Below are 26,373 nucleotides of genomic sequence, written 5' to 3' on the forward strand. Positions count from 1 at the left end.
CACCTGAGCCTAAAAGGTAGTCCGAATCTATTTTTCTGGTGTGCTGTAGGTTATTGTTATGTACTACATTTGTTACTCATTTATGAAGCGCAGTACATGTTTCGTACTTGTAATTACCGCTACTTTTACATATACCTAAAAAGTTGTGCAAATATGTACCCATAACTTGTTTTTCAAAATATTAATAAAAGGGGTGTGTCTCCAAACAGCCATCTCTTTCCTGACATTTCGCTTTGTGCATATTCTCTTACATATGATAAGTCAACATTGAAACACCTGCGGCTTTTAGTCAGGTGCGGCTAATGTATGTACAAAACAGGATTTTCCCCTGATTTTAGCTTGTGCGGCTAATATTCAGGTGCGCTTTGTAGTCCGGGAAATACGGTAGTTCTTTCAGGCAATGTTGAAATTTCCACATTCTGACGCTTCAAATGCCTCAGGAGCTGTCCGCTCAGTGCAGCAACTGTTAATATAGAGCGTTATTAAATTTATTGCTAATGCAATCATATCGCACATTGACTTCTGAGGAAATTTTAGATTGCACTCGTCATCAAAAAGGTTGCCTACCCCTGCTGTAGAGGAAGGTGAGTAACAATTAACCAACTTGAAAGAAGTGTCGTTAAAGTGAAATCATTTATTACACAAACAAATAAAGGTTCACCAGCAGTCCAGGGCTGGTGGATGTCGTCAAATCAAAGAAAAGAAAGTGAACTCCAGTTCTTCTATTAGAACATGTGTGACATTTTGTGTGTGCCTGGTGAGCATTCAAAATATTGGAAAATATTTGCTCAATAATACTAAGATTTATTCTTATATTGTTTTTTACAGGTAAAAATTGTTTTGCAGAAATGCATAAAAAAACAGAAATAAAGTGACATAAGAGCAAGAAAAAAAGAAAATAAAGCCAGAACTCCAATGATGGATTAAAAATATTTGGTACAATGAAAAACTGATGTCAACACAGAGATTAAATACAGGGCTTCTCCACAGATTAGACTACACAATAATCTGCAAATGTAAAGAACATTTCTTAGAAAGTTATGCTAAGAAATGCTTTGGTTTAAATAAGCCTTTAAAAGTGATTGAAACACTGGAAATTTTGAGCTAGACCGTCACTGAGTAGCTTCTCTGACTTTTCGCTAAACAGGAAGTGACCTCTGCCCTTACCTTAAACTTATTAAATTAATTGATTATTTCCCTAAATGTCAAATCAACAGTATGCTAATCCTTTATAAAAACAGGAATATCAAATGCGTTATTTACACTTATGAAGTCTCTTAATGGCATTAGCTTTACAAGAGCTCTGCCTATTGGTGAAACAGAGACACTAGCGTTTCCACAGCTGTGTGTGTGTATACATACATACATACATACATACATACATACATACATACATACATACATACATACATACATACATACATACATACATACATACATACATACATACATACATATATATATGTATATATATATATGTATGTCTTGTGCTGCGACCACAAGACACTGATTTAGTAAAAGGACTAGATGTTTAATCCCTGATAATGCATTGCTTTGAATTGAGAGAATCTTGAAGGATTGCTGTTATGAGGAAAGGCAGCCCAGAAACTCCATCAGCAGCTTTTGGTTTTTTACCCAAGCTAATCTGCCGTTGTTTCTTCCTTGGTAAGGCTGAGACACCCTCATCCAAGGAGACCCTGCCAGGGTTGATCAGGCCCCGGAGTGTTTCACTGGTTTATGTTAAATTGTTATTTCTCTTCTTCTTTCTTCTGTTTAGTTTTCTACAGTTTACTTTCTTCTGTCCACTCACTGCACTTACTTAGTACTTAGTTCCTCCTACGCCAGGCGGCGCATTGGGCAGCTAGTGATCTCCATCGATGTCGGTCAGCAGCAACTGCTTCAGCTTCGTCCCAGGTAATATCGACAGTTCTCAGATCGTCCATGAATGTTCGACGCCATGTGGTCTTTGGTCGGCCTTGCTTTCGCTTGCCAGTGCGTGGACGCCATGTCATGGCAATCTTAGCTGGGCGATGAGGGGGTAGGCGTAAAATATGGCCCGCAAAGCGGAAGCGCCTTTCTGCAACAACATCGGCTAATGGGAGGGTGCCTGCTCTTCGCAGGACCTCCTCATTTGTTATTCGGTCCCGGTAGGAAATTCTCAGGATTCGCCGCAGGCCACGTTGTTGAAGAACGTTCAGGTGTAGAATAATTGCACTTGTTGAGCGCCAGGTTTCACTAGCGTAAAGTGCAGTAGGGAAGACAATAGAGTTCAGTAGTCTGATCTTGACCCTAACATTCAGGGAGGTCGAGTTCCAAATAAGTTGGAGACGTCGCAGGACACCAACTGCCTTCCCTACTCTGGTGTCGACATCCCGATCAGAGACCCCGTCATTCGAGATGATGCTGCCAAGATATGTAAAATTCTCCACCTCTTCAGCTCTTCTTCTTTTCTTCTTCTTCCACTCACTGTTTAACATTTATGGAGCCTCACTTCTTCAAAGGGATAGAAAAGTTGATAGAGAGAAGTAAGACAAATTGGACAAGATAGCAGAGAGGAGAGCCGGAAGGGGGGCGCCTGATCTGGCTTCCCACTCCTCCCCACCGGATCGGGCTGTTCGCTCTACCTCCCCACTGCCTCCCAGAAAAGGAGAGAAGAGCAGAATATTTACTTTTCTCGCGCGGTTAGCTGACTGCCTTAGCTGCTCAAGTGATGTCAGCCCTTTTTAACCATAGCCAGTGACTGGTCCTCTCAGCAGTGTTAGCTAGTTCTCTTATAGCCTGCCTGTTTTTCGCAGGTAAAATTTGTTTTGCATAAATGCATAAAAAGCAGAAATAAATGCCTGTCGTCTGATCCAAATCTCTCTAAGGAGTTTTGCTGTTGTGCTGGCAGCAAAGCCCCTGCACTCATCTTCCACCGGGCGTACATTGATCTTCTGATCTGTCCTCTGCTCAGCTGCCAAGTTTAGCTTTAACACCCCACTCACACAATGTACATTCTAAGATTTCGAACTGCAAATTTCCAGATTGTTTTATTTGATTTCATTTATATAATGTATATAACTCACTCACTTACTGCACATAATGTCCTTTTTCTATATATTCACTCACTGTATATAATGTTCTCTCTGTTTTTGTGCACAGTCCTGGAGCATATCAGGTCACATTTCAATGTGTGTTGTACTTGTATAACTACGCATGTGACAAATAAACAATGTTGAATCTTGAATATATATATATATTTCGTTTTGCTACTCGGGCCCAATAATGTTCTTTGTGGGCTGCATGAACTTTTTAAAAGTCTACTCAGTGAGCATCATCTACTAAAACACTAGTGGAATGCAATAGGCAATGTGTGTGACTATTTGTGAGAGTCTGGTGGGCACTGAAACAACAGAAGAAAAAAAATTGCTCAATAATACCAAAGTTTATTTTTGTATTACCACATTGCACTTCACATAAACACATGATGCACAGAAAGAGATTCACAAATAAGACAAAAAAAAGGACAAATAAAACCTGAACGCCAATGATCAATTAAAAAACAATGAAGTCAACAGCATGAATAAAATACAGGTTTATGCCACAGGTTAGAGTAAAAATTAATCGACAAATGCAAAAAAGAAAGTTTTAAGACAGTCAGGCTGAGAAAGCACTCTGGTTTGAATAATCCTTTAAAGGTGATGGAAATACTGGAAATACTGATGCAGCAGACAGACTTCACACCTTCTTCATTTTGGCAGTGACTACAGAGGAAAAACAGACAAGCAGCAGCTTCAGTTTTTTTCTGTAAATACTTTGCATTTATTTCTGTGTGTTTCTTTTTAGCACGACTTACGATCTTTGACCCACTGAGCATCTGGATCAGCACAAAGTTGTTTCCTATCTTTTGTGTTAAAACTGGAAATAAAAGACAGAAAATTATAGAGATTGTATATGTTTGTATGTAGGACAACGTGTGCTGACTTACATTATAGCCTTCACACAGCTTCCGCTTGCAGCCTGCTCACGATATGTTTCCCCCACCACCTCAGCAGTCTTATTGCCTTTGGTGATGTCAACGCAGCACGGTGGTTTCAGTCCAGGATGACGATGACGAGTACCTGGGAGATAAAAGGTTAAAAAGAGATTTTTCTTACTAGGGAGAAGTATAATTAGAAGGAAAATAAAAGTTAGATCTAGTTTTAAAATATGAAGCTCCTTACATCACTAAACAGAAGATGACTTTTAAAATGTGACCTGAAATTATGTTACAGTGCACAGGCATTTTTTGTGCAAATCAATCATCAAGTTTAACAAATCACTGTTCTCAACACAATTTGGGGCCCTCGATTACTTTTTGGGCAATTCTGGCATTATGTTAATTAAGTGAAAGGTGAAAAATATTTTCTCGTAGCTGCAAGATATTATCTTATACTCTCTCTGTGTCTCTCTCATTTTCTGCTTTCATGCCTTATGCAATGAGTCACAATGTATGCACCCCTCCAAAAACCCACTGAAATGATGACTTTGCTAAAAACTAAAATGAAGCAGTGAGATGTAGTTACAGAGTGAATTTGTTTGAAGGAAACCACTGCACCAACTGTGCTACACTAATAAGTTGGCAGTTATGATAGTTTAAGTGTCAACATATGCCTGGCATGCAACGCAGCGTGAGACATAACCCCATAAGTGACAGAAAACAAAAGTAGAAAACATAAATAGTACAAACATTGTTAATGGTAAGCAGTATAGCGGGAATGGATATGGTGTGGCTGTCAGTCAGTCCAGCAATCGAACACAAAAGTCAGGTGAATGTCGTGCTTATAAAATAAAAATCTCCAAGACTTCTTCTAAATGTCGATGTAAAGGACGCCTTTAAAATGCTATCACTGACTAATGAAACTTAGCCCAGAAAACAGCTTCCAGGGTGTCTGGAGCTTTGTGGGTTGAAGTCAAGTAAATGCTGGAAAACACATGTGCAATTATAGACTGAGCAGATACCAGAATATGACTGATGTAAAGGTTTGTGGTCTTTACACAGTGGTCCTGCCCAATAAAACACCAAAATGTCAGAAGTGAACCTTATTCGCAAACAGGCAGCAGCCATTGTTGGAGATATTCATTGCTGTGATCAAATGATCTATTTTATCTCTTTTTTTCCTCATTTTTCTTTATAAAAGTAAGAGCACAGTTACCTTCAGAGGAGTGGCAGCACACACACACCGAGAGCAGGAGGAGAGTGATGGAGAGGATCTTCACAGTCATTTTCACCGGCGGTCTGGCTCACTGATCAAGTTGAAACTATACGCTGACCAATGCTTGGTTATTTATTGGTAAGTGCAGGAACACATGCAGGCACAACTGATGAGGTGTGATTATAGGTTTGTGTATTTGTGTGCAGGGTGTGGCATATCACGCATATCTCAGTATTTCAACCTATAGACACCTCACTGAGAGCTTTCTGACAAACAGCCTCACATACACGAAGTTCACAGATACTCAGATATGGTGTAGAGCCTGATGACTGATATCAACAGTCATGAGTAATGAATCTAAATCACCCACTGACTTTTGTTTGTCAGTGACTCATGATGCCCCTTAACAGTCTTGATACACATGGATGCTTATTTTTTCTTATAAATTCCCACGACTTAAACTTTTTCTTGTAATTTCACATAAATTGTTTAAGGTTTCTTGTTTGCATCAAGCTGTTTTACTACTGGAAACACAAAAGAACTCACTCTTAATGTTTATTTTATTTATGTTAACTTTTGGCAGATGATCAGATAAGTTTCACACTCTGCTCTGCAGGAAATGTGTGGCAGAAATGTGATCATGTCGACTGTCTTTATCTTCCAACACACACGCAAAGATCAACAGTTTCTAACACAGACTAAATACATCACATGAAAAATGGTTTGTGTATGCATTGCTAATTTCCAGAGGTGGGACCAAGTCATTGTTTTGCAAGTCTCAAGTAAGTCTCAAGTCTTTATCCTCAAGTCTCAAGTCAAGCCTCAAGTAATGTCAGGCAAGTCAGAGTCGAGTCTCAAGTCACTGGTGTAAAAGTCCGAGTCAAGTCTCAAGTCTGAAACTTTGAATTTCAAGTCCTTTCGAGTCTTTAAAAAAAAAAAAAAAAAAAAAGCATGTTGCAGTTATGCTAAATGTAAATATTAGACCATGTAATTTTTAAATCTGTGTTTTTCTCAACACATGACAAAATAGTGAACTTAGAAAATATACACAAATTGTGAAATTGCACCTCTTTAAAATGCAGCTTAATTAAACCTAGCTCCAAGAATAGTTTTCACCGACAGTTCTGAGATAAGCTGCATGTTATTCTTGGATGCGGTTGTAGGACCGGCTTTAAAATCGCATGACAAAAATATCATACACATTTAAAAAAACTGCATCACCAACGTAGCCTGGACAACATTTGCTAGTTAGATGAAGTCAGCTATCTCATCGTAGCATATTTATATGCATATTTATAATCATACGGTTCTTGGAGTGAGTGCATACACTCGTGAAGTTTAGTAACTTCAGGTCACTGCAACAAGCCCAGGTACAGTTTACCGACGGATGGGTACAGGACCTTGAAATGCACCGTGTAGAACGAAAGACCATCGTACATATCATAAGTTTACCAGTCTCACAAATCGTCTTCATAAATACACATTCGTTAACAGTTTATTAATAGGACCTTTGAGCTCAACGGTAATTAATTAGTAGTGGAAATAATTTCTGGTTCGCATCACAGAAATGTAGCAGTGACAACAATATTGGATGCTGTAATCGTACTGGGCAATTAGTGATACAAAAAACCTGTTTTATCCTGTGAATAAAAGTATATGTTTTTGTCAATGTACCATAATAACAGAAGCGAAACGCAATATTGTGTCAGGACAATTCACTATTTATGCACAATAAATAAAGGAGCATAGCGCGACAATTTCTGTTCAGCGCCAGACTTGCTTGTAACCTATATCTGTCACGGCTCAACGGCACGAGGGAACAGGGATGGACACAGGCGCAGAAACCAACCCGGAAGCGAGGTGACAGAAAACAAATGATTTATTTCCGCCCACAGGTAAACAAAGGTGAAACACAAAGCAACGCCACCACACTAGTGGCGCGTAGGATTCGTCGGTGATAATGAGGGCGACCTAGACACCTCTAGGAGACGGCTGAACAGCGGGGACAGCGGGGAGGTAGAAACAGGACTAGGTAGGGGCCGGGGGCACTGGAACAAGAGGAGATCACGGTCAGAGGGATCCAGCAGACAACCAATAATCCTCCGCAGTTGAATTGAATTGCCTTACTTGGTTTCAGATGGAGGGGACAGGTGGAGCGGAAAACCCGGAAGCGGTCGAGGCGTGGGGAGGCAGGCAGGTGAGCGGTGGGCCGGCAGGCCACGTTGTGTAAGCAGCTGGCGGCCCAGGTCCAGGAGGACGGGAGCGAGGGGAACAAGATCTCCACTCCGGGTGCTATCGCTGAGGACAAGAAAAGACAGGTCAGTCATCACACGGCGTTAAGACAAGGTTTAGGATGCTCCACTGAACTAACATGGGAATAGCAGATACTCAGGCGATGAGTGGTTGAGAGCGCAGGTCTGATATACCGCTGGCACGATTGCTCACAGGTGGTCAGCCAGGGAGGGGCAACCGGACTCCGCCTAAAGGAGGAGGAGCCGCTGTCTGAGACCTGCAGGTGCCCAACCAGACCATGACAATATCACCAATTATGTTAAGAAAAATGACGCATTAACTACAACAGCAGACTGACCTTTGTATAAATGCTTGGAGCAGACTAACCTGTGAGCTGGAGTGTTCTGGGACGTTATATTTGGTCTTTGAATGGCTGCAATCCAGGCCACCCGTCGCGTCTTTGTTACTTCGGAAACATGGCTCGAACAATTTCTCTTCAACGACGTAATCCGATAACAACCGATCTCTTTACCCGTCGGCTTCTCGTGGCTGTCATGTGACCGGCTATTGCAGTTAATAATACAACAGCTTCTTGACATTTTTGCGTTTCTTTTTATTGCTGTATAACTGATTTTAATTGAAAGCCTGCGTGCGCTAGTACCGCTTGCCACGAGTTCCCAGAATCCTTTGCGGTTCTACCCCTGAATGATGTCACATTTTCAATCTCTATATAATATGCATGTTAAATTTTATATTTGGGGTAAAATATCAAGTCTTTTCAAGTAAACCGGTTCAAGTCCAATTCAAGTCCCAAGTCATTGGTGTAAAAGTCCAAGTCAAGTCACAAGTCTTAGAACATTTTTTCAAGTCAAGTCTAAAGTCATAAAATTAATGACTCGAGTCTGACTCGAGTCTGTAAAATTATGATATTATTTTATGCCATGTTAGACCCCGAAATAAAGATTGTGAATTATTATGTAGTTTAAGTTGGCATTATTCTCCTGAATTAGAAGAAGGTGATAATTATTGCAGTATTTAAACTGATTTGCATTGCATTAGACTGCTGATTTATTGTGAATGAATGATATTGTTTATGATGCATTATACTGTTGAGTTATAAGGAATACTGTTCGCAGAAAGTCATCGCCTTATTTGTCTGATTAGAAGAGAATAGAACATGCTGGAGTTTTCTGCCCCATCTCAGCACGAGCAGATAAACAGGGAGCCAAGGTCGTAGCTTAGGCGCCGTGTGAGAGAAAGAATGTGAATGTTTAGGCTTTTATGATAAGATGGGAGAACCAGAGGCTATAAGAGTTTGAGCAATGCTCCACCACTTTGAGATTTGAGGCTGTCTGCATCAGTGTCCATCTCCCACGTGTGTGATCATTAAATCATCGTTTGACTCAACCCGACCGGACCAGTGTTGTTATTGTGGTTTTTCTCTTGTCTCCATCCCCAATATTTTGAACCTTAACATTTTGGGGGCTCGTCCTGTGGTATTGGGGTGGAATTTAAAAGTTTGGACGGTCCGAGGTTGTCGAACGGACAGGCACGAGCCAGTGGTCTGATTTGAGTGGACAAAAGCCGGCTTATCTAAAGGTAAGGCACTACCTGTTGAATTATTTCCAAAATGTGCCAAATTGGATATGACTAAATTAAAGTCTACTCACTGAAATTACTGGTAGAGTGTCTGTTTTAATTTTGATGAGAATCACCGTGTGTTATGCAGTTAAAGTTGCTTAAGAGTATTTAATGAAGTTGAAGAAATATGAAACTGTTCCAGAAGTAACAGAGAATGTTGGGTTTGAGTCCCTGGATAGTGAGCTGAAGGCTCAGGTAGTTTAGTAGGGAAATTAGGACAAACTGTTCCAGAAGTAACAGAGACTGGTTAATAGTTTTACAAATTAGGTCAGAAACTGTTCCAGAAGTAACAGAGACTGTTTAATTGGTCGTAAAAAAGTTATCTTTCTTCGGTTGGACCCGTTATGGTAAAATTTCTCAAAATCGGTTAGGTGAAAATTATTATAGGACGGCACCAGAAGTTGCTAAGAAGCACATAGCCCGGGGGTTACGCCCCCTCCTAGTCGTGGACGCGCGGCTTTGACCTGTCGGCGAACAGGGTTAGTTCAGTTTGGCTTATCTGTGGGGTACAGGGCATCCTGAAATAAGCTAGGAGTTACCGAGTCTCCTCACCGTTTTAAACGGTGTCATGTGCTTGTTTGGATACTGTTAAATTGAGTTAGGGATTTTAGAAATTAGGTCAGAAACTGTTCCAGAAGTAACAGATACTGTTTAATTGATTACAAAAAAGTTAACTTTCTTCGGTTGGACCCGTTATGGTTAAATTTGTCGAAATTGTTTAGGTTCTTTAGAAATCAGGCCATAGGCTGTTCTGGAGGAAACAGATACTGGTTAATTGATTACTCGTTATTTTAAATTTGTCGAAATTTCTTAGGTGCTCAATCTGTTAGGCCTGTCAGTGATTGTAAATACAAGACGTCTTTTGTAATATAAAATAATAGAGTTTTGCCTGAGCTTGGTGTGAGACTGTGTGTGACGTGCAGCTGCGGCGCTGAGGGCTATTTTTAGACTGTGTGTGAACATGCAAATGAGCTGTGAACTACACAGAGGACTTTTGCTTCCTGTTTAGTGTGTTTTGTGGGATTTGCAAATAATGATACAAGCTTGTAATAAAAACGCTGATTTTGTTGATTATAATATTATAAATAAGGATTTGAATGACTACGCTGAATGTTTGATGTTCGGCTGGATTTTAATATAGAAGAGATAAATTGTGTTTGAGTAAGACCGGCACTTCAGTCGGCAGAGTGTGATTGTGATGAAAATGATATTAAATAAATCTCTTAGTGTGTTGATACAGGTGGCTACGGGCCTGGACCACCCGGCCCCATGAGCAAACAAAAAGTTAAGTTAACCCACCTACAAACGCACATACACGCAATGAAGAAACAGCTTACACCCATGAACATGTGAAGATTTTCCAGCAAGTTTAAAGCAGTGAAGCTTAACATACACCCGCCGTTACACAATAAAGTTTATCCACTACTAACGAATAAACTCTCTGGGTTGCAGGACAACATCTTAACTTCAAAAAAAACCAAAAAAAAACCACTGGTCTGACAAACCAGTGAAGATATGACAAATTTAGTGGTTAGAAAAGTCAAATTGTGACAAGTTTTCTGCCGATTGATAAATATAGGTGATTACTGAATGAAAGAAAATTCCATTTTGAACTTTAAATACAATCTTAAGAATTTTAAAATGTACCTGTGTCGTCCTGTCAGCTTGGTGGGTTATGAGAGGATTATATGGAGAGAAAAAAAAAAAAAAAAAAAAAAAAAGGGGGAGTGAAGGCTGACACAGGGCCTGGCCCCGGTGTTTCTCCCCTCTCTGACTGATATAGCCAATACAACATCATTAGTTTTGTTTTGTTTTGTTTTTGTTTTGTTTTTTTTGTTTTTTTTCTCTTTATGTTTGATTACAGGTAGGGAAGCCGAGGCTGACCTGGACGCCTGCTCTCCCCTCCACCATCGTTGCTCACTCCTCCACCATCTTTGAAGTGACCCTGACCAAATGCTACAGCAGCTGGACCTATAACAACAGCTTGAAAATGTCAACAGTGCTGCAGGAAAACGATATCAGGCTGCGGAGATGGAGAGTGTTAAATCCAAGGCCCGTTTCACTACACGGGGAGATTTCCGTCAGTCTCTCTTCTTAAATGAGAAGATTGAGAAAGGTCCGGCTCCCACCAATGACTTTGACCACCTGCTATAGAGGAACTATCGAGAGCATACTGAGCAGCTGTATCACTGTCTGGTTCGGGAACAGCAACATGCCGGACAGACGAGCTCTACAGAGGGTTATGCGAGCAGCTGAGCGCACCATCCGCTCCGAACACCTTGACCTGCACTCAATCCACAGCAGGCAGTGCCTGATCGGACACACCCCTCTCACACACTCTTCACATTCTTGCCATATGGAAAAAGACAGCTTCAGCGGACAGAGCTGTGACGACACGCCCATTAAGCCCGGAGGAAAAGTGAGGCCGAGCAAAACAATGCTGACCTTAACAACTCTGCATTAAAACTGTGCAGGACAGTGACGGACCAACACTGATGATCGGGCAGCAAAACAGGGCGTGCCACAGACAAAGGAAAACTGAGGACAGGAGGCACCTCAGAATGGAGAAAAACACCAGGAGAAAATAAGCTGAAGGCACAGGGGTCGGGGCTCAGACAGGAGCTGACCTCTGGGAAGAGCCGAACAGCAGAACCACAGAAGGTCCAAGGGAAACATCAATGGACTTTAATCTGATTTCTACGGAAAAGACTCTGAGGTTTCTGCCCTCAATAAGACCTCGAGGCATCAGAGCAGAAACTGAGCATGGCCCAGGAGGAGCTAGCTGAAAATCGAACCCATCAGGCTTGGAGTCCAAGACACCGGACTTGAAATCAGGCCGGAGCATCCTGGAGCTAGATGAGCAGTGTGATTTGTCCGGTCTGCTATGGAGCAAACGTTAGGGGGATGGCTTCCTGTCGCCTCTGCCGTCCTCCGATCGCTCAGCGTCCTGGGCTGCCCAGCTCCGGACTGAACGCTCGGGCCGAGACACCCAAACAACCATGGACTCCATTCCCCTGGAATGGGACCACGACTACGACCTGAGCCGTGGGCTTGAAAGTGCAAGCAGGGATCCCAGAGAGCCTTGAGGCCTGTGTTAAACTAACAGAACAAAGATTAAGGTCTTCCACTGGGGAGGTGGAAGCTGCAGACTCTCCTATACACCTTCTGGATGTCAGCCGTTCCACCTGCAAACAAACGGACAGCAGTTGCACTTCTGCAAGCAACAAACGGACATCCAGACAATTGAGCTGCGTATCAAAACCCTGAAGGAAGACCGAAGCAAAAGGGTCAAGTTAAGGAGGAGCGAAATAAGGAGAAGATGCTGGACACTGGAGAAAAGGACTGCCTCAATTGGGGCCAGAACCAGTATGGACAGAACTCTGAGCAGCAGCACCAACGGATGCAAACAGACTGAAAAGGAGGAGGGCAGGACCCAGGGCACGCTTCAGGCCGTGGTTTACCCAGAACACTACAACAGGAAAGTGATGAACACAAACACCCACACAAACACACACATCTACATGCACCGACTCAGAGTGAAAAGAAACATACATATGAACATATGCACTCGTTGATTGAGGGAGAAATGACACACACACACACAAATTAAAATGTTGATTCAATGAACTGAGAAGTGATCCACACACACACACGCTGATGCAATGAAGAATGCTTTACTAACAAATGCTGCACACAAACATCCAAATACGGAGTTGGTTACAACAGCAAGAACTGATTGATTATTTATTGCTTAAATGTATTTCATGCCACGCAGAGGGCATTTGTGTAGATTTAGAGGACATGGTCTGAAGCACTTTGATAATGAAAACAATGTCTGTGCGTGATGTCTGTTTATGGCTCAAAGCCTCCACTGAATTGTTTACTGTGCTTCACACAGTCTAACAAGGAGCAGTGGTACAGAGCGAAAATGATGAATGAATGGTGTGAGTTTTATTTCGAAGAGATTATGAAAAGGTTGTGTTGATTCAACTTAGTTGTTTACGTTTTTGCCAAAGTAAAGAGTTGGTGTGTAACTAGTGTCCACTATTGAGTCAAGTAAATCCAACATGTTTTGTTGGTGCAAAAAGGAGTTTTGGTTGATCTTTGGGTTTTGTTTGATACTAGGTTGATTCTATCAGTGAGGTTTGGATTGTTTTCTTTCTCTGAGAGAGAAAAGGATGGTTTTATGCTTGGGCATGTTTGTAATGGGCCCCAGTATCTGTTATTATATGAGTGTTTAATTGGTTACGTCTGTGTTTGCTTTCGTTACAGTGCACTGAGATAAGAACATCTGAGAGGTGTGATCCACCGGTGGTGATATTTTGGTATTTTGTGAGCTCCTGATTTAACAAATCGGCTCCTTAATCCAGGCCTGAGAGAGTGAATTTTAAAGTGCTATAAAATATTCTTACTGAAAACAGTCGCGAAGTATTTTTCTCCATGATTATAATGGGCTGAGGAGAAAAGTCCTGATCCTAAAAGGATTGCAGCGAGTCAATCCAGTCCAAGAAAAAGCAATAAATAAGGAATTGTTTCCTTTAAAATGATGACGTCATCTTGCTGGTGAAGGAGCCTCGAATAGGTTGCGCGTGAGACTCCATTATCAGCAATATCTGGTATGAATGTGTGTGGATGTATGCATGTGACTGGACTGTTATGGACTGACGACTAAAAGCTTTAACTGACTTGGTACTGAGACAAAGACGGTACCGACTTTAGGATTAGTAAATGTCCACAGACAGTTCACCCAGCCTGTAAAAGAAGGGTGGATGTTTTGTCTTGCTTTGTTTTGTTTTTGCAAGAGCAGAAGGTTGACAGAGACTGAGGGGGGAGGCTGTAGCTTCACAGGAGTGTGAACTGCGGATTTAACCCTTGGGTTGCCAAGTTGGAGTTACTGATGCTTACATAAAAAATTGTGTTTTAGTAGCTGTGTTTCGATTAGGGTACCATTATAAAATGGTTGGGAATGTTAAATGCTAAAATGAAGAAAAGGTTTGAATTCACTTATGACTGAACATGTTATTAGTATTAATCATAGTGGGTCACTGTAAAGAGTCAAGTAACTTTTATAGAGGAAAGAAAGAAAAAAAAAAAGAAAAAACCCTCTACCGAGGCCTATAAATAACAGGGAATGATAGACTTGCCACACGCAAAATAGAGATAATGTAATGATAAATACTGGTCCCCGCCTTTTGGGTGACATCTTGAAATAGTCAGCAATTTAAAAGTAAGATAGAACCGACAGGGGTGGTGCTGCACAAGAACGAGAGTAAGATAAAGTAAAATATTGTGTTTAGCTTTGAGAAGTTTAAAGTAAAATGTACCATTACACTCAGAGGATCAATATGAAGTTTGATATATGCTAATTTTGAGTGAAGTACATGACTGGTGACTGTTCTGTCCTGAGCTTTTGTTTTTACAGCACCCGCTTGACCACACCAACAGTTTTTCGCCACCGAAAAGGAGTACTTGTAGAGAATAGAGAATGGGGAGGAAAATCACCAAAACTGGGAAAGGTAAGCCCCAAAGGGGGTGATAACACCATAACTTTCACTTATGGTCAAATTCTTAAAATTTGACCCCGAACTTGAAAAATTCTTCAAATATTTAGAGACAAAGTAGGTTGAAATAAAATATAAAGTTATAAACCACAAAAGGATGAAGCAAATGAATTGATAAGATGGTGAATCGATACGCAGTAAGCTGTCGATCACGTTGATTATGTTTATTCTAGTGAGCAGAGCAGGATTATTATTACTAAAGAATACAAATGAAATAGCAAAAACTAGAAGTGGAAAAACATTTGTGCTAACGGAAATAAAATCAAAATAAGAAAAGTGTTTACAAAACTAATTAAAATCAATTGGATTTATAGCAAAATGTGTGTAGCACCATTGTTGTGTGTATGCCCTACGATAGTCAAGTCATTTAAACTTTACATAGTGCACAAGGGGAGTTCATTGATCACTACTGTGAAACTAATAAGATTTAGGAGCTATGTAAGAAACTTACAGGTTCCACTGAAATTTTTATAAGCAGGATATTAAAACTTATTTATATAACAATATCAAAAATGTAGATCAGGGACCAACTTAGAAGTCACTGACACTTGACTAGCTGTAAACCATTGGTTTAGGAATAAGTGATTGCACTGGGCTTTCTATTACACAAAAGTCAACTCATTTATGATATCTGAGGAAGTATTGTGATTTAATTTGGAGACACAAAGGAACATTTGGCACTTCCCACATCTCACATATGTTTACTGTTGCACCCAACCATTCCACAACTGAAATGCCTGTGACTCCTAATTATTTCAGGCAAACGGAGCGAACCATATTCTGTTATAATCCCATCTGATTGGGGCTTTTATTCTTGACGTTTGGAGAGAGCTCTTCATTACTAGTACTAGTCAGGTTTTGTTCACATGTTTGTTCCAGGTCTCTCAGTCAAGAGGAGTTTGAACTCCAAATATGGTGAATGAAGTCTTTTCGCACATTGAGATCACTAATAACTCTTAGCAAAAATGTGATCTTGTAGAAACAATCAGGTGACATGGAGTCAGTTATAAGTGCGACTCTCAGTTTTACTTTATTGGAAAATATTTTTGCATTTTATCCATATTTGTTTTTAACAAAAATCAAAATTCCACATTCTCCTGCATATCAGTTTTGAACCAGATAGGACGACAGATTGTGGCCCTGTGTTTTCCTCCATTACACCTGCCACTGCATCTCGATAATCTTTGTGTTGTTCCTCCTGGGGTGTCACTCTCCCCTATCTGGCTCACATGACTCTTACCTTTTGAAAAATTATGTTTGAATCTCGCTATTCGGTCAAGAATTCTCTATGCCCTTGTTAAAGAGTTGTCTACTAGGAAAAAGTGAAATGAATATAAGTATAAAGTCCCGACGTGCACTACAGTATAAATTAATAGGTTAGGCATGTTCTCCGTGAAATTAAATAAGCTTAAAATAAATAAATAAAAATAATAAAATAAAACTCTGAGTTTAACAAAATGTTTCAAATGAAAATATCAGGTCTATCTCTCTGGCTTTCATAAAATGTAAAAAGGGTGGGAAAAAACAATTGGTAAGACCACCACCCCACACATGTGATATTATTTAAAGGTACGGTTGTCCTCTTTAAGAAACATCAGGACTTAGAAGAGTGGTAAGTAGAGTATGAGAGCTACAAGTGAACACTAAATGTACACTATGGTGTGTTAAAATAAATTAGAGGGCCGTCAGGGGGTTATGAGGGACATTTATAAAGCAAAAATCCCACAAATCTTGAAATGCACTTGAAAAGCTCACACACGAAGGTTAGCTTAGCTGACCTTGAAGAGCTCATCAGGGGGAGCATACTCCCCCTCCTTGAAGAGCTCCCCCATTCAACCCACATCACCGGAAAACAGCTAACACCAGATAAGGCAGCGTGGTGCAGCCCGAGACAACAGGATTGGAACATCTAAATAATTGTGCGAGCACCTTCAAAAGGTTTGTCGATTGACCAAAATTATGAACACGCAGTGCAGCAGGAGTTAATAGTCTTAATACCCAGGGATAAGCAGGGGAGCATGGCTGATGTGTTGAAACTGGAATTTTGTGACACTTAGTTTTGGCAAAATACAACTAAAATTATAACTGGCACTAATCAACGTTAACCTGAAACTGAGGATTTTCGGACAATATAAATTAGACTAAACTAGCAAAGACTTGGTAAACATTGATTACACCTGGTACAAACATCAGGACTGATGACTATTGTAAATCTGGAGTCGAAACTAAAATAAAAAATAAGAACTAATGAAAATAGTAAAACGATTTGAACCCTGGTGTGGAGTTTTGCAACTCTGACCAGGAAGCAATATAAAATGGATTGTTGGAACAGTTGGCGTTAAAGTCTCTTTTGGCACTCCAGTCTACGATGGCATTGAACATCTTTAGCCGTTGAACATCTTTAGGGCGGAAAAGGGTTGGTGTGACCAACGGGTGGTTTGGCTTGTTGTAAGTATATTTTGAGATCAGGTGGCTCTGGATAGACCAGTTACCAGGTCTTGGAAAGAGGACAGACTCATTAAATGAGAAGAAGGAAGTTCCTGGGATTGAAGATCCTCTGGGTGAGTGGTTGATTGAAAACATTCATAAAATAAAAGCTATCTGTTGTTATTGATTGGTAATAGATTGATAATTGGCCACATTTACGGCTGTGTTGACTTGTTGTGGACGTAGTCTGCCTCATGTTTGAGCACTCTGACTAAACAGGTTGAAAATAGACACATTAGATGAGAAGAGTATGCAGCGCCACCCTGTCAGACCCCAGTGACGATGGAGCTCAGTGATGAATCAGGTGAGCTGCATTTATGGCTGTATCATGGCAGAGTTTCCCCTGCTGTGGTCAGTGAAGAAAAATCAGGAGAATGTCAAATTTAAGAGAGCCATCTATAAACGTTTATGTGTCAGGTTGAATGGGACAAAAGGGGGTGTTTTACTGTTGTTTTAATATCAGCATTTTATTGTTGTATGAGACTTATGCAACGAGCATTTATAGAAGCTTTTGACCGTATTCTAACATTTGTGTCCCTGTGATTGTTATAACCTCTGATTAGTCTTTTATTTACAGGTGTTAGGATATTGATTTAATTTTTCTTTGCAGGGGTAATCATGATAATTTATATACATATGGCAGTTTGTTGCTCATTATAGAGTTGCGCTCAAGTTAATAAGGGTCAAAAGCTACAGTCAGCGCGAGGTCTGACTGATCTATGGTGTGGAGTGACTTCGAGCATGGAGGGCTGCACGCGCTTACATAACACTAAGATCATGTTATTCTTTGTGATTTTTATTCAATTATGTCTTTTGCTAGGTATAAGTAGTGGCAGTTAATTAGACGATATTCATTAAAATATTAAAAATACTTGAGTCAGAACATTGCACGCAGATCAACTTAATATTCTGGGTAACGTGGTGCCTGCCTCACCTTTTCTTTTAATGTTCTAGTTCTGTTGATTTGACACATTGGAATGTGTCAAAAAGGGGGGGGGGGGGGGGGGGGGAGTTTGGTTTCAACATCAAACAAGGATTGTTTGAACATTTTTATAACTTGATTTGTGTCTTTAATAACTTAGGAATGGTAAAGCTTAAGCTAATGGTGGCCCGAGAAGTTTACGGTCTTTTGTAGAGAATCAGTGAGAAGCATAAATCATTATTTATTTATCATTATTTCCATCCACTAGAAGGTCAGTAGATAATAACATTAGATTATTAGGGCTAGGAAGGGGGTGTTTTGGTTTTCTGTCTCTTACAGAGAAAGGAACAGACACCAGACGAGGCCACAGAGATACGAGGGTCCTTCGCAGCAGAGACAGATACAGTGACTGCCGAGACACCAACTGGGTCCAAGGGTCATGGCGTTTGGGCTCCAGCTAGTCACTTCAAAAGGATGAATCCCATAAATACAGCAATAACCATGAAGGGGTTGACGGAAATCCGGAAACACCAGACCAACGAGGTTCGAGAGGCTCTTGGGCAAAAGGGGGACGCCTTCCTGTTCTTTTCTGGAGGATACACGGGAGACACAGGACCCGAGGATACACAGATCGTTGTTTGAAATAGGGGCAGAATAATCCCCTGATCTGTGTCACGACTGAAGGGTTGTCTAACCCCTGAGGTTGAAGTAAGAAGAACAGAGGATCACGCAACTGGACGACACTGGTAGCTGCAGCAATAAAATAAAGGTTAAGAGCTCTTCGGACAGAGGTTCTAGTCTACGTCTGAATGGTATAAGGGAACACCAAATAAAGCTGTGGGAGAACAGGGGAGTGTCATCTGGACCTGCTATCCTTGTAGTAATAGTTTGTCTTGCACCTGACTTGCGCAAACACAGAGGTCATCTTACATATGGTTTGCCCGTCAGGGGGACAAAGGACCTCAGGAGTGAGAAGAGATGAACCCGGCCACACTGGGCTACAGGGTGTTTGTGAGCTCATTAGAATAATGAGCTCATCAGGGGGAATTGTAAAATTATGATATTATTTTATGCCATGTTAGACCCCGAAATAAAGATTGTGAATTATTATGTAGTTTAAGTTGGCATTATTCTCCTGAATTAGAAGAAGGTGATAATTATTGCAGTATTTAAACTGATTTGCATTGCATTAGACTGCTGATTTATTGTGAATGAATGATATTGTTTATGATGCATTATACTGTTGAGTTATAAGGAATACTGTTCGCAGAAAGTCATCGCCTTATTTGTCTGATTAGAAGAGAACAGAACATGCTGGAGTTTTCTGCCCCATCTCAGCAGGAGCAGATAAACAGGGAGCCAAGGTCGTAGCTTAGGCGCCGTGTGAGAGAAAGAATGTGAATGTTTAGGCTTTTATGATAAGATGGGAGAACCAGAGGCTATAAGAGTTTGAGCAATGCTCCACCACTTTGAGATTTGAGGCTGTCTACATCAGTGTCCATCTCCCACGTGTGTGATCATTAAATCATCGTTTGACTCAACCCGACCGGACCAGTGTTGTTATTGTGGTTTTTCTCTTGTCTCCATCCCCAATATTTTGAACCTTAACAAGTCCAAGTCATGTGACTCGAGTCCACACCTCTGCTAATTTCCCCCCTCATAGCCGCATTAGCTATCCCATTTCTTTTATTCAGACTTAAATATACATAAAGCATAAACTTTCCGACAGATGGCCTCATATTTGACTCTAAAATACTGTTCCTGTGGTTGCTGTGCTCTATTTGTGCTCACCTGCTGTGTTTAGTTTCAATAGATGTGATGCTGTGCATTATAGCTAAAAACTGTCTTCTCTGGTCTCATTGGTTCAAAGTTCCAGAAGTGTTTATTGCAGAAAGTCAAGGCACCTTTGGTGAAGGTGGATCTTGGCCAGGTCTCCCTTGAAAAAGAAGATTTTAATCTCTTCCTGGTTAAATAAAGGTTAAAATAAAATAAAAAAAAGTCCCCTCACCAAACACATTACTCTATTCCATTTTTCAGTAACATAACATGTTTTTGTACTACATTCAGTAATAGTAAAATACAGACTAAGTGCCCATGTATAGATCATTTCCCCCTCATAGCTGTATTAGTTGTCCCATTAGGATGCTGTTATTTATTGGCTGCTTTGACTGACAGATATCCTCTCAGCAGATGTCTGATAGGCCTCATCTGCACTAACTGAACTTGTCCTCTCACCATGGTTGTTCTGTTGGTGCCTTTTTAGAGCATTTTGAATGTAAATCCCTGACAAGAACAGCAAACCCTCATCCCTGAACGATTATCGGCCAGTTGCACTGACCTTGGTAGTAATGAATGTATTTGAGAGGCTGCTGAAGAAAATCATCTCCTCCTCCATCCCAGACACCACAGATCCGCTCCAGTTCGCCTACCGATCCAACAGATCCACTGAGGACGCCATCGCCCACGTCCTGCACACCACCCTCAGCCACGTGGACAAGAAACGGGGTAACTATGTGAGAATGCTGTTTGTTGATTACAATTCAGCATTTAACACAATAGTGCCCTGCAGACTGTTCACAAAGCTGAGGGATCTGGGACTCAACAGCCGTCTGTGTGCATGGGTGTTGGACTTCCCCACTGGCAGAACTCAGGCGGTGAGGGTGGGTAGATGCGTCTCTAACAGCACCTCAGGGATGTGTCCTCTCGCCACTGCTCTACTCCCTCTACACTTCAGACTGTGTGGCCACCCTTGGTTCCAAGACCATTGTGAAGTTTGCTGACGACACAGTGGTGTTGTGCGTCATCTCCAACAACGATGAGGCGTCCTACATGGATAAAGTGAAGAATCTGGCATCATGGTGCCAGGACAACCATCTCCAGCTGAATGTTGGCAAGACCAAGGAGCTGGTGGTGGACTTCAGAAGGAGTCAGCACAGAGACTACAAGCCCATTATCATCAATGGAGCTCCAGTGGAGAGGGTGCAGTCCTTCAAGTATCTCAGTGTCCACATCTCCTCAGCGCCTGTAACACCTACAACAACTGAGGAAGATCAGAGTCTCTCCAAAGATCCTCAGGATTTTCTATACAGGCGCTGTGGAGAGCATGCTCACACAGAACATCACATCCTGGTTTGGGAACAGCTGTGTGAAGGACCAAAAAGCTCTTCAGAGAGTGATCCGTACAGCAGAACGCTGCTGCAGGATTGCTCTCCCCCCGCTTCAGGACACCTACACCAGGAGATGCCGGACTAGAGCAGCGCAGATACTGAATGACCCGTCCCATCCTGGCAACAAACTGTTCCAACTTCTGCAATCTGGTAGAAGGTTCTGCATCATCCAGGCAAGGACAGAGAGACTCAAGAGGAGCTTCTATCCCCAAGCCATCTGGGACCTACCCCCCACCTGCATTACTAAACAGTGATTTTGTTTGTGAGAGTGTCTCATGACAATGACATAAGTGTGTGTGACATCAGTGGCAGCAACAGACGTGTGCAGATCAACAATGAATAATATGGAGTGCGGAAGAGGGTACGACTATGCAGCATTTAAAGTAGAAGTACTGACATTACTTTGAGCTTGATTCCATAAAAAGTGACAAAAACAATAGCGTCCCCTGTACACTCTTTCTACAGCAAAAAATTAAACTTCAAATCTGAGCAAGCACCTAGCACGCTTCCACAGGAATGTGAAATTCACAGAGAAACCCCCCGATCCTCCCACTGACATGACCACTGCAGCACCAGGCAAACCTCTGCTGGCTCCACTCCTGCTAAACAGGTGACAATAGATTTAAGAACAAAAGGATTTATTGCTGCTTAATCTTAGATTTTATTTATTTTCTGCTGCGTTTTACTTGCATCTATATGAAAAACTCAGTGTAAACACAAAAAATTATTTTATATATGTTGGAATATGCAGAAAATAGGTTTAAATGTTAAACAAATTTCTTCAAGTCAGAGACTGCTGCATATAATTTAATTTTTGCTTGATGCAATTTGCATAAAGTTAAAACTAATAAAATCAATTTTAAAAAGAGACTTTTTCATTTGATTCAATTTTACATGATCCATTATGCATAAAAAATAGAAATGGGCTGTATGTATTTATTACATATTCAGGTTGTGTGTCATGTTTTTACAAAGTCAAAGTTATAAAGTAACACTTTACTTTCTTGGAGAAGTAATCAGTAATTAGTAACGAATTACTTTTTTCAAGTTAAAAAAAACCACTAAACCAAACCACACAGTATTTGTTGTAATTCAATTAATTGAAAAGTTTCTGTTTTTCAGTGTGGATTTGTTTTGCCTGGTACTAGTGAGCCTGTGGGCCACTAAAGTGCGTTTTAGTTCTTGCTTGTGTTTTCCCTCTCTTTAGATTTGTGTTGTGTTTTCTTTTTCTTTTGATATTGATCTAGCGATGTTGCTCTCTCTTTGTGTTAAGAATAAAGTTTACAATTTAACAATTTCTGCTTTATTCATTCTTCCTCCTCACACACTCCCCTACATTTCCATCTCATGGATGTAACAGGAATCATATAAGCAGAAAAAAAGGAATAAAAGATAATTCCTAGCTTAAAATAACATAAGAACTCAATGGGTCCATCTAAATTTCAGCGTTAAGCATCACTTTCAAATAAAGTCATACATGACTTAAATCCGACATCAAGAATTTCCTCTTCAGTAAGAAGAGGGTGATGTAACCTTAAAAATTTAAAGTGCAAATATTAAAAAATTCATAAGTATAAGTGACTATGAGCAGATCCTGATGTGGCAGAAGAGCTGCAATGTTTCAGCCTTTGTGGGAAACTCCCTGGTCATGTTGCCAATGACTTGAGAGGAAAGAGACACGAAGAGGAGTTTCAGTTCATCTCCACAAATATTTGTTTTATATGTGTGTGTATCTGTGTTTGAATAACTTACGGTCCTTGACCCACTGAGTGTCTGGATCAGCACAAAGTTGTTCATATTCTGTATTCAAACTGGAAATAAGAGACAGAAAATTATAGAGAGAACTGAAAAGGTCTGATTAGAAGGAAAATCAAAGTTAACTCCAAGTTTAAAATGTGATGAAACTCCTTACATCACAAAACAAAACAAATGTTACTTGAAACTATGTGACAGTGAGCGAGCCTTTTTTGTGCTTCACTCTGTAAAATTTTACAGTTTGACAGATAATGAAAAAATGACTTTCAGTGATCAAAGTGCATGAAGCAATCAACAAGTAACAGTATGTTTGTTGTACTGTCTTCTACCCCTCAGCCCAATAGGTATTATTGTATCTTTAATTCACAAGTCAAAACATCTTTAGGTCACTTCTGCTGTGATTTGATGTTATATAAATAAAACTAGATTATATTGAAAGTTAACAATGTTTAATCATACAAGGCAGTGCTCTAGAGTGCGACCAGTTTGGTCCCAAATGCGACCTTATTTCTCAATAGTGCGACTAAAAAAAATCCTAGGTTGCACCGGTGAGACCAGCCATTCGAGTAAAAAAAAAAAGTCGATAACAATAACACATTATGCCCATATTGTGATCTAAACCAATCAGAGATAGTCAAGGGCGGGACCTCTATGATACCCATGCCCAAGGTAACATGTTCAGATATTGAGATATTTTAAGTTTAAATTTCAGCTGAGGCACTTTAAGCACAAGAACGTTTTCATATTTTTCGTCGTGCGTCCACACTGAAACAGATGAAAACGCTTACGTTCCAGTCCTGCGCATGCGCAAAAGCGAGTGAGAATTAAAAAATTTGAAGAAAAGCTAGCTGGAGCATGTACAAACTGATATTCATCCTTTTTAGGGCTGTCAAAATTGAGAGCAATCAAAACGACCGCTGTATAATGCACTTTGCTATCTTTGTTTATTTGGTCACATGACTGCATCACATGACTAAAATATGTATTTGTTTTAGAAAGTCTGCGTTTTTGTGTGTCCACACTGCGACTGCACAGCTGCAGTTTGAAATGTATGCGTTTTCAAAAATGCTGCGTTTTCAAACGAACACCCATTAGTGTGGACCTAGCCTTAAATATAGTGTATAAAACAGTTTGTGTATTGTCACAAATGATGGATTTAAATCACACGTTGATTATTGTTTTTCCATTTTAACTAACTGTGACTGTTTATCTCTTGCAGTTGTGCATTAGGCCTCAAGTGCAAAACAATAGTGACTCATGATGTCTCTTAACGATCCTGATGCACATCTATTCACATTTGCATCATTTTTTGATGTTTGGCTGCTTATTTTTCATCCATAAATCCCCACATCTTAAACTTTCGCTTGTAATTTAAGCCATTAAACTCCCACTGAAAACTAAAGCAGTGAGACGCTCCCACTTTTATTTCATTTAGGTGCATTTTTGGCAGATGGTAACTTTCACACTCTGCTCTGGAGGAACTGTTTTATACAAATGTAATTGTGTTGACTGTTTAATCTTCCAATACACACATGCAAAGATCAACATTTCTAATGCAGACTAAAAGTGGTTTGGGTATGCACTTCTAATTTCTCAGTTGAGGTGTTTGTGCTCATATGCTGTAATTGGTTTTCACCAAATGTGGTGTTGTGTATTATCACCAAACATCCCTACTTTGGTATACAGCTTTTTGAGGAATACAGACATGGTGATTACTTTTATTTTTTATCACACAAAGCATATGCGTATGATGGAAAAAAGAGAAAAACTCAATGAAGTTGCTAACATAACTTGGGCTCTTTGCAAGCATCTGCACAGACAGCATGCTAACACAAAGCTAGCTAAGAAGTTGTGAGCATGCTAGCTGCTGATCTTCAACAGGTAAGAAAGGCAGTGATGAACAGTCAGTCGTGCAGCCTTGGGTTCTGCCTGTTCATACTCCTAGAAGTAACTTAACTTTCTTTTGTGTTGTCAGCTTTGTGTTCATAAGTAAATAAACAAACAATAATATGTGAGTCCTCATCAGGGTAGGGATTGGTGCTGATGTGTGGAACTGTAGGCTAAGTTAGGTTTATATTGTTAACTGGTTATTAAGTGAAACTTTGTGTTATTACCTCATCTATTACTACTTCATACAAATCTTTGTGACTTTTTATTCACTGGAATAATGAGAGGTTGTTTAAAGTCACATTTCCTGGGGTGCAGTTCCCCTGGTAGTGGTGTTGCTGTCTTTCCCATTTTCTCATTTTTCTTGCACCAAGAGGAATGTTTAGTGCACATACCTGCCTTAAAAAGTCAATGAAAGTCTCTCAACATAATCAGACTAAATTTTTGTGAAACTTGCTTTTCTTCTTTCTTCGTATTTTACTTGTTCCCACAAAATTTTATTCAGTTTTTGCTAAGGTTGCATTCTTTATCTGATGAGTGACGAGTTTATATTACTTCCTGTTTAAATTACACTTCAAGAAATAGTCAAACCAAAGATAAGACAGCCACAAAAAATTATTTCCTGTTTATTTAGTAGGAAATGGGTTTGAGAGACATGTTTCTTAATTTGATGTGTCTAACTCCCCAGTATGACTGCTAAATGACAGAATAATTGTAAATATTTCTATAAGTATATTTATGATTGTCATATTAATAAAAACATTTACTTGATTACTCCCAAGAGAAAGTAATCTGATAGACTACTTGTTACATTACTTTTACTCTGTAAAATGTCCTGAAATGCACATCATATAATTAGCATTTAACTATATAAACCTAAAGCTGGTCCCACATACCAACACAAATTTTATTAAAGACACACATATGATGTTTCTCTTAGCATTTAGGTATGAACACAAAGGAAATGGACTACTCACTGGTTCTCTACAAGAACGGGTTCTCGATTCCCATCCCTGTACCTCGGATACTGTACCTGTCTCCGCCCAACTGCACATTTCTTTGTGTTGACCATGAGCCCCCCCTACCTCAGGGACTCCAGCACTGTAGTCTGTTGCACATGCACTGTGGATGATGGGAAAATCCAGATATGTTGTGGTATATGCAGCATGCAAATGCACAACCCTATCCATGAGGTGCAAGAAAGTAGCTGGGGCCGCCAGTCCAAGTCACTCCATCTCAGGACCTGTCTGGAGCACACTTAACCCAAATAAATGTGCATAATACTGGATTATTGAGCTCAACTGAAAGCACCAAGGAAATCAGATTCTGGGAATGCATAAGGAGATTTTGTGTGAGTCTGGTGTATATTCAAGCAACAGCTAGAACAAGTAGCCCCTCCCTTCCTTCCCTCCCCATCCCCAACTGCCTCCCTTTACCCGTTCTACCACAACGACGCACTCGTGTAGGGCCGTGGGATGCAGGTGTGTCACCAGGGTGCAGGAGAGGCATCACCCCTCTGTCCCCTTCTGGCCTCAATTTATTCCACA

The 26,373-nt window shown here is 40.4% G+C and overlaps 1 protein-coding gene and 1 long non-coding RNA gene across 3 annotated transcripts in view; one reads left to right on the forward strand and one right to left on the reverse strand.

Annotated features, from left to right (window-relative positions):
• Positions 1-26,373, forward strand: part of LOC308385446 (uncharacterized protein) — a 538,971-nt gene that overhangs the window by 119,672 nt on the left and 392,926 nt on the right. Inside the window, exon 1 of one of the 2 annotated variants that reach the window (XM_080864344.1) lies at positions 6,587-6,607. The exons of the other annotated variant lie outside the window; for it this stretch is intronic. The gene's annotated coding sequence lies outside the window, so the exon portion shown is untranslated. Of the gene's footprint in view, positions 1-6,586; positions 6,608-26,373 lie in introns of those variants that run through there. 2 annotated transcript variants of the gene reach the window in all.
• Positions 7,112-7,937, reverse strand: LOC308385462. The gene is made up of 3 exons (XR_013969515.1): positions 7,546-7,937; positions 7,302-7,472; positions 7,112-7,222 (listed from the first exon to the last, which is right to left on the reverse strand). It is a non-coding gene; the product is annotated as an uncharacterized lncRNA (long non-coding RNA).

Source organism: Rhamphochromis sp. 'chilingali', assembly GCF_963969265.1.
Source record: "Rhamphochromis sp. 'chilingali' genome assembly, chromosome: 18".
Classification (NCBI taxonomy): domain Eukaryota; kingdom Metazoa; phylum Chordata; class Actinopteri; order Cichliformes; family Cichlidae; genus Rhamphochromis; species Rhamphochromis sp. 'chilingali'.